Source organism: Schistocerca gregaria, chromosome 7, assembly GCF_023897955.1.
Source record: "Schistocerca gregaria isolate iqSchGreg1 chromosome 7, iqSchGreg1.2, whole genome shotgun sequence".
NCBI lineage: Eukaryota > Metazoa > Arthropoda > Insecta > Orthoptera > Acrididae > Schistocerca > Schistocerca gregaria.
This window is the reverse complement of record NC_064926.1, coordinates 199219-208481: the sequence shown is the minus strand read 5'-3', so window position 1 is coordinate 208481 and position 9263 is coordinate 199219. Positions and strand designations below refer to the sequence as shown.

The following is a 9263-nucleotide window of genomic DNA, read 5'->3' as shown; positions in this document are numbered from 1 at the left end:
GCTTTCGACCATCCTTCTCTGCCGATGACCTTCTCCTTCACCTCACTCACCTCCTCTCCGAACAACTCAACTCCCGTCGCTCCGCCATATTCCTCTCCCTTGACCTTGAACGCGCCTATGACCGAGTGTGGCATTCTGGTCTCCTCTTCAAGCTCCAAACCTTTGCTCTTCCTATTAACTACGTCCGTCTGATCGCCTCCTTCATTTCCCACCGCCCTTCCTATGTCACTATCCACAACACTGATTCCTACACCTTCTACCCCTCTGCCGGTGTGCCCCAAGGTTCCGTCCTTTCCCCTCTTCTTTACCTTCTTTATACGGCGGACATGCCTCCACCTGCACCCCCCCTTCACCTTCTCCAGTACGCCGATGACACCGCCTTCCTTGCCCTTGCCCCCACCCTGCAACGCTCCCAACACCTTCTCCAATCCCATCTTGACCGGTTCACCTCTTGGTGTAACCAGTGGTTGCTCAAGGTCAATCCTTCCAAGACCCAGGCAATCATCGTAGGCAAAACCACCCCTTCCTTCCGTCTCCTTGATTTCTATCTTACCATTTATGGCCGTCCTATTAACCTCACACCCACCCTCAAGTACCTTGGCGTCACCCTTGACCGTCGCCTCTCCTGGACCCCTCATCTCCGGACAATCCAAGCCAAGGCACGCTCCCGACTCCACCTCCTGAAGCTCCTTTCTGGCCGCACATGGGGTCTGGACCCCTCCACCGTCCTCCACACCTATAAATCTCTCATCCGCCCTATCCTCTGTTATGCCCATCCCGCCTGGATCTCTGCCCCGCCTACCTTTTACGAATCCCTTCAAATCCTTGAACGGCATGCACTCCGCCTCGCCTATCGCATCCGCCTCCCTTCCCCCACGCGGCTCCTCTATGACCTCATCCCCTTCCCACACCTCCTTCTCTTCCTCCAACGGATACGGATCCTCTACACCTCCCGCAAGCTTGATCCTCCCCACCCGCTTGTCTCTTCCATCCTCTCCCACCCCAACCCACTGCCGCGCCTGTACTCCTGTATCCCACCTGCTCTCCATCTTCACACTCTCCACACCCTCTCCCAAGGTGGCTTCCGCCGACTCCCCCTCCCAGATGATGCCCTCCTCCCCTCCATCTACCCCTCCTACCAACTTTGAGCCTTGCCTTCCCCTCTCCTCTCATTTTCCTGTGGGCACCCTCTCTCCCTTCTCTCCCTCCCTCTCTCCCTCCTTTCATCCTTACCTCCCCTCCCCCTGGGCTTCCACCCCCCCTTTTTTTCGTTTTCTCCCCTCCTCCTCCCTGGCATCCTATCTCCCCCTCCCTCCTTCCCTCCCCCTGTTTTTTCCCTTGGCAGGCCCCCAGCTTTTCGGTGTGGACAGTGCCCCTGCAAGCGCCGAAGCCCATCTCCGCAGTGTCCGTGTCTTTCGTCCCGTCTGTGCCTCGAGTGTTTCTTCGTTTTCTGCTCCACCGTTCACCTGTGCTAGTGTTCTCTGTTCCGTGCTGTGCTGCCCGTCTTTTTAAAACTGAAACAGTGCTGCGTCGGTGAACGACTTCATTTCTTTTTATTCTCTGTTGTCTTCTGATTTTTGTCCTCCATGTCTGTGTTTTGAGATTATGTCTTCCTGTTTTTATCTCTTGTATGTTTCTTGTGGCCAAAGAGCGGCATATTAGGCCGCTGCCGGCCTACCTTTGTAGGTATAAAATGACAATAAAGGAAAAAAAAAAAAAAAAAAAGCTGAGCTAAAGAGGCGCGGCCTAGCGGTACTCTTGGGTACTTCGTCCTTACGGTCGTCTGCATCATCCGACTTCAGCTGACAACACTTCATATTACCGGCTAATATTTGCAGCTATGACGACCCATTACTGCTTAGCTACACATCTGACACGTAACCAATGTTCTCTCCAAACAACAACACTTGCATTTCAGAACATGTCTTTCACACATGTCTACAAAATCACCTTCACCTTCAAATACAGTTATCTTGTGACTGACAGAGACATAGGCAAAGTTTAAAGTTGCTTTTTCCATTACATCTCGGTAATCAGAAAAACGGTAATTTACATCTGCAGCGGAACAAAATTCCGTTCCTCCCAGCGTGTGGCTCGAACCCACGACCCTGGGATTAAGAGTCTGACGCTCTACCGACTGCGCTAGCCGGCTACCTCGGCGAATACCTGCCGGGTAGCACGTCACACAGTACTCGTTTGGGTTGGGTGGTCCCATACAGAATCTCTCCATGCTGCCTAATGTTTTCCTAACGTCACACTCGTCACGTACTTCACTTTTATGTCATAATCATTTCTGAGAGGTAAAGAAATGGCATGACAACATGCAGAGCTAGTTGCGTCTAAATTAACACACATACTTTATGTGACTCAAAAGCCGAACGAGTTACTTTCCGACGTTGTTTCAGATGTGTAAGTGCCAGTCAAAAATCGCGGTGTCGGCACTCTGCCGACCATTTCACTAGTTAACACCGGTCTTGTTGTGTGTGTTTCAAGCTCAAGAGCATCTCCAAGCAAAAAATGGTCAACAGCAACATTCAGACGGTTTCGTAGTGCTCAATTGCTACATTAAAACGGTATGTTTCTTTTTCAGTACTGGAAAAACACGAGCATGACAGCATTCGTACCTGTAATCTTCAGATCCGAAGTCCGACGCCTTATCCATTAGGCCACACGGTCAATGACGATCAACTATAACATGTATACGACTCATCTCGAAACGCTCACACCCCTGAGGATTTGTGTTTTCGTTCTACACAGCCGCTGCCGCTTGCTCTTTCCCACCCACTCGGTACATTCAACCTCTTACGAGACCGACCAAATATAGACAGAGAAACAAGACCACACACTTTGTGCATTCGGAATCGAAGGCAGGGCGTCCCTCGCCGGATTTGCTACGCTGGCCTTTTGCTACTTCTGCAGAAGCGGCGGCGGCGGCGCCGACGAAGACGACGACGACGACGACGACGACGACGACGACGACCGCGAGAGGATCTGAGATATGTGAGAAATACATCTATAAAATGTAATGCCTCGTCCCACCTTATGCTGTACCGCTTTGGTAAATGCTTTATCTGCGCCATTCGCCTTAATCACATCTGAGAGTAATTTTTAAAAAAACGCCTGTCGCTACTTGTTCGTCATCACAGATACTGTTTGCTATACGGCCACGACGCGCAACTGATTTCCAAAATTCATCTTTCTCCTATTAGGATGGAACTTACGACTCCTGGTTTATTAGAACACTGCTCTACCGCTGAGCTAAAGAGGCGCGGCCTAGCGGTACTCTTAGGTACTTCGTCCTTACGGTCGTCTGCATCATCCGACTTCAGCTGACAACACTTCATATTACCGGCTAATATTTGCAGCTATGACGACCCATTACTGCTTAGCTACACATCTGACACGTAACCAATGTTCTCTCCAAACAACAACACTTGCATTTCAGAACATGTCTTTCACACATGTCTACAAAATCACCTTCACCTTCAAATACAGTTTTCTTGTGACTGACAGAGACATAGGCAAAGTTTAAAGTTGCTTTTTCCATTACATCTCGTTAATCAGAAAAACGGTAATTTACATCTGCAGCGGAACAAAATTCCGTTCCTCCCACCATGTGGCTCGAACCCACGACCCTGGGATTAAGAGTCTGACGCTCTACCGACTGCGCTAGCCGGCTACCTCGGCGAATACCTGCCGGGTAGCATGTCACACAGTACTCGTTTGTGTTGGGTGGTCCCATACAGAATCTCTCCATGCTGCCTAATGTTTTCCTAACGTCACACTCGTCACGTACTTCACTTTTATGTCATAATCATTTCTGAGAGGTAAAGAAATGGCATGACAACATGCAGAGCTAGTGGCGTCAAAATTAACACACATACTTTATGTGACTCAAAAGCCGAACGAGTTACTTTCCGACGTTGTTTTAGATGTGTAAGTGCCAGTCAAAACTCGCGGTGTCGGCACTCTGCCGACCATTTCGCTAGTTATCATCGGTCTTGTTGTGTGTGTTTCAAGCTCAAGAGCATCTCCAAGCAAAAAATGGTCAACAGCAACATTCAGACGGTTTCGTAGTGCTCAATTGCTACATTAAAACGGTATGTTTCTTTTTCAGAACTGGAACAACACGACCGTGACAGCATTCGAACCTGTAATCTTCAGATCCGAAGTCCGACGCCTTATCCATTAGGCCACACGGTCACTGACGACCAACTATAACATGTATACGACTCATCTCGAAACGCTCACACCCCTGAGGATTTCTGTTTTCGTTCTACACAGCCGCTGCCGCTTGCTCTTTCCCACCCACTCGGTACATTCAACCTCTTACGAGACCGACCAAATATAGACAGAGAAACAAGACCACACACTTTGTGCATTCGGAATCGAAGGCAGGGCGTCCCTCGCCGGATTTGCTACGCTGGCCTTTTGCTACTTCTGCAGAAGCGGCGGCGGCGGCGCCGACGAAGACGACGACGACGACGACGACGACGACGACGACCGCGAGAGGATCTGAGATATGTGAGAAATACATCTATAAAATGTAATGCCTCGTCCCACCTTATGCTGTACCGCTTTGGTAAATGCTTTATCTGCGCCATTCGCCTTAATCACATCTGAGAGTAATTTTTAAAAAAACGCCTGTCGCTACTTGTTCGTCATCACAGATACTGTTTGCTATACGGCCACGACGCGCAACTGATTTCCAAAATTCATCTTTCTCCTATTAGGATGGAACTTACGACTCCTGGTTTATTAGAACACTGCTCTACCGCTGAGCTAAAGAGGCGCGGCCTAGCGGTACTCTTGGGTACTTCGTCCTTACGGTCGTCTGCATCATCCGACTTCAGCTGACAACACTTCATATTACCGGCTAATATTTGCAGCTATGACGACCCATTACTGCTTAGCTACACATCTGACACGTAACCAATGTTCTCTCCAAACAACAACACTTGCATTTCAGAACATGTCTTTCACACATGTCTACAAAATCACCTTCACCTTCAAATACAGTTTTCTTGTGACTGACAGAGACATAGGCAAAGTTTAAAGTTGCTTTTTCCATTACATCTCGTTAATCAGAAAAACGGTAATTTACATCTGCAGCGGAACAAAATTCCGTTCCTCCCAGCATGTGGCTCGAACCCACAACCCTGGGATTAAGAGTCTGACGCTCTACCGACTGCGCTAGCCGGCTACCTCGGCGAATACCTGCCGGGTAGCACGTCACACAGTACTCGTTTGGGTTGGGTGGTCCCATACAGAATCTCTCCATGCTGCCTAATGTTTTCCTAACGTCACACTCGTCACGTACTTCACTTTTATGTCATAATCATTTCTGAGAGGTAAAGAAATGGCATGACAACATGCAGAGCTAGTTGCGTCTAAATTAACACACATACTTTATGTGACTCAAAAGCCGAACGAGTTACTTTCCGACGTTGTTTCAGATGTGTAAGTGCCAGTCAAAAATCGCGGTGTCGGCACTCTGCCGACCATTTCACTAGTTAACACCGGTCTTGTTGTGTGTGTTTCAAGCTCAAGAGCATCTCCAAGCAAAAAATGGTCAACAGCAACATTCAGACGGTTTCGTAGTGCTCAATTGCTACATTAAAACGGTATGTTTCTTTTTCAGTACTGGAAAAACACGAGCATGACAGCATTCGTACCTGTAATCTTCAGATCCGAAGTCCGACGCCTTATCCATTAGGCCACACGGTCAATGACGATCAACTATAACATGTATACGACTCATCTCGAAACGCTCACACCCCTGAGGATTTGTGTTTTCGTTCTACACAGCCGCTGCCGCTTGCTCTTTCCCACCCACTCGGTACATTCAACCTCTTACGAGACCGACCAAATATAGACAGAGAAACAAGACCACACACTTTGTGCATTCGGAATCGAAGGCAGGGCGTCCCTCGCCGGATTTGCTACGCTGGCCTTTTGCTACTTCTGCAGAAGCGGCGGCGGCGGCGCCGACGAAGACGACGACGACGACGACGACGACGACGACGACGACCGCGAGAGGATCTGAGATATGTGAGAAATACATCTATAAAATGTAATGCCTCGTCCCACCTTATGCTGTACCGCTTTGGTAAATGCTTTATCTGCGCCATTCGCCTTAATCACATCTGAGAGTAATTTTTAAAAAAACGCCTGTCGCTACTTGTTCGTCATCACAGATACTGTTTGCTATACGGCCACGACGCGCAACTGATTTCCAAAATTCATCTTTCTCCTATTAGGATGGAACTTACGACTCCTGGTTTATTAGAACACTGCTCTACCGCTGAGCTAAAGAGGCGCGGCCTAGCGGTACTCTTGGGTACTTCGTCCTTACGGTCGTCTGCATCATCCGACTTCAGCTGACAACACTTCATATTACCGGCTAATATTTGCAGCTATGACGACCCATTACTGCTTAGCTACACATCTGACACGTAACCAATGTTCTCTCCAAACAACAACACTTGCATTTCAGAACATGTCTTTCACACATGTCTACAAAATCACCTTCACCTTCAAATACAGTTTTCTTGTGACTGACAGAGACATAGGCAAAGTTTAAAGTTGCTTTTTCCATTACATCTCGTTAATCAGAAAAACGGTAATTTACATCTGCAGCGGAACAAAATTCCGTTCCTCCCACCATGTGGCTCGAACCCACGACCCTGGGATTAAGAGTCTGACGCTCTACCGACTGCGCTAGCCGGCTACCTCGGCGAATACCTGCCGGGTAGCATGTCACACAGTACTCGTTTGTGTTGGGTGGTCCCATACAGAATCTCTCCATGCTGCCTAATGTTTTCCTAACGTCACACTCGTCACGTACTTCACTTTTATGTCATAATCATTTCTGAGAGGTAAAGAAATGGCATGACAACATGCAGAGCTAGTGGCGTCAAAATTAACACACATACTTTATGTGACTCAAAAGCCGAACGAGTTACTTTCCGACGTTGTTTTAGATGTGTAAGTGCCAGTCAAAACTCGCGGTGTCGGCACTCTGCCGACCATTTCGCTAGTTATCATCGGTCTTGTTGTGTGTGTTTCAAGCTCAAGAGCATCTCCAAGCAAAAAATGGTCAACAGCAACATTCAGACGGTTTCGTAGTGCTCAATTGCTACATTAAAACGGTATGTTTCTTTTTCAGAACTGGAACAACACGACCGTGACAGCATTCGAACCTGTAATCTTCAGATCCGAAGTCCGACGCCTTATCCATTAGGCCACACGGTCACTGACGACCAACTATAACATGTATACGACTCATCTCGAAACGCTCACACCCCTGAGGATTTCTGTTTTCGTTCTACACAGCCGCTGCCGCTTGCTCTTTCCCACCCACTCGGTACATTCAACCTCTTACGAGACCGACCAAATATAGACAGAGAAACAAGACCACACACTTTGTGCATTCGGAATCGAAGGCAGGGCGTCCCTCGCCGGATTTGCTACGCTGGCCTTTTGCTACTTCTGCAGAAGCGGCGGCGGCGGCGCCGACGAAGACGACGACGACGACGACGACGACGACGACGACCGCGAGAGGATCTGAGATATGTGAGAAATACATCTATAAAATGTAATGCCTCGTCCCACCTTATGCTGTACCGCTTTGGTAAATGCTTTATCTGCGCCATTCGCCTTAATCACATCTGAGAGTAATTTTTAAAAAAACGCCTGTCGCTACTTGTTCGTCATCACAGATACTGTTTGCTATACGGCCACGACGCGCAACTGATTTCCAAAATTCATCTTTCTCCTATTAGGATGGAACTTACGACTCCTGGTTTATTAGAACACTGCTCTACCGCTGAGCTAAAGAGGCGCGGCCTAGCGGTACTCTTGGGTACTTCGTCCTTACGGTCGTCTGCATCATCCGACTTCAGCTGACAACACTTCATATTACCGGCTAATATTTGCAGCTATGACGACCCATTACTGCTTAGCTACACATCTGACACGTAACCAATGTTCTCTCCAAACAACAACACTTGCATTTCAGAACATGTCTTTCACACATGTCTACAAAATCACCTTCACCTTCAAATACAGTTTTCTTGTGACTGACAGAGACATAGGCAAAGTTTAAAGTTGCTTTTTCCATTACATCTCGTTAATCAGAAAAACGGTAATTTACATCTGCAGCGGAACAAAATTCCGTTCCTCCCAGCATGTGGCTCGAACCCACAACCCTGGGATTAAGAGTCTGACGCTCTACCGACTGCGCTAGCCGGCTACCTCGGCGAATACCTGCCGGGTAGCATGTCACACAGTACTCGTTTGTGTTGGGTGGTCCCATACAGAATCTCTCCATGCTGCCTAATGTTTTCCTAACGTCACACTCGTCACGTACTTCACTTTTATGTCATAATCATTTCTGAGAGGTAAAGAAATTGCATGACAACATGCAGAGCTAGTGGCGTCAAAATTAACACACATACTTTATGTGACTCAAAAGCCGAACGAGTTACTTTCCGACGTTGTTTTAGATGTGTAAGTGCCAGTCAAAACTCGCGGTGTCGGCACTCTGCCGACCATTTCGCTAGTTATCATCGGTCTTGTTGTGTGTGTTTCAAGCTCAAGAGCATCTCCAAGCAAAAAATGGTCAACAGCAACATTCAGACGGTTTCGTAGTGCTCAATTGCTACATTAAAACGGTATGTTTCTTTTTCAGAACTGGAAAAACACGACCGTGACAGCATTCGAACCTGTAATCTTCAGATCCGAAGTCCGACGCCTTATCCATTAGGCCACACGGTCACTGACGACCAACTACAACAAATATACGACTCATCTCGAAACGCTCACACCCCTGAGGATTTGTGTTTTCGTTCTACACAGCCGCTGCCGCTTGCTCTTTCCCACCCACTCGGTACATTTAACCTCTTACGAGACCGACCAAATATAGACTGAGAAACAAGACCACACACTTTGTGCATTCGGAATCGAAGGCAGGGCGTCCCTCGCCGCATTTGCTACGCTGGCCATTTGCTACTTCTGCAGAAGCGGCGGCGGCGGCGCCGACTACGACGACGACGACCGCGAGAGGCTCTGAGATATGTGAGGAATACATCTATAAAATGTAATTCAGACTGCCTCGACCCACCTTATGCTGTACCGCTTTGGCAAATGCTTTATCTGCGCCATTCGCCTTAATCACATCTGAGAGTAATTCTTAAAAAAACGCCTGTCGCTAATTGTTCGTCATCACAGATACTGTTTGCTATACGGCCACGACGCGCAAC

At 48.1% G+C, this 9263-nt stretch overlaps 3 non-coding genes across 3 annotated transcripts; all 3 read right to left on the bottom strand.

Moving 5' to 3' along the window:
* Window positions 1–4130: 4130 nt before the first annotated feature.
* Window positions 4131–4203, bottom strand: Trnar-ucg (transfer RNA arginine (anticodon UCG)). Its single transcript has one exon. It is a non-coding gene; the product is annotated as a tRNA-Arg (tRNA).
* Window positions 4204–7181: 2978 nt separating this feature from the next.
* Trnar-ucg (transfer RNA arginine (anticodon UCG)) lies at window positions 7182–7254 on the bottom strand. Its single transcript has one exon. It is a non-coding gene; the product is annotated as a tRNA-Arg (tRNA).
* Window positions 7255–8705: 1451 nt separating this feature from the next.
* Trnar-ucg (transfer RNA arginine (anticodon UCG)) lies at window positions 8706–8778 on the bottom strand. Its single transcript has one exon. It is a non-coding gene; the product is annotated as a tRNA-Arg (tRNA).
* Window positions 8779–9263: the final 485 nt, after the last annotated feature.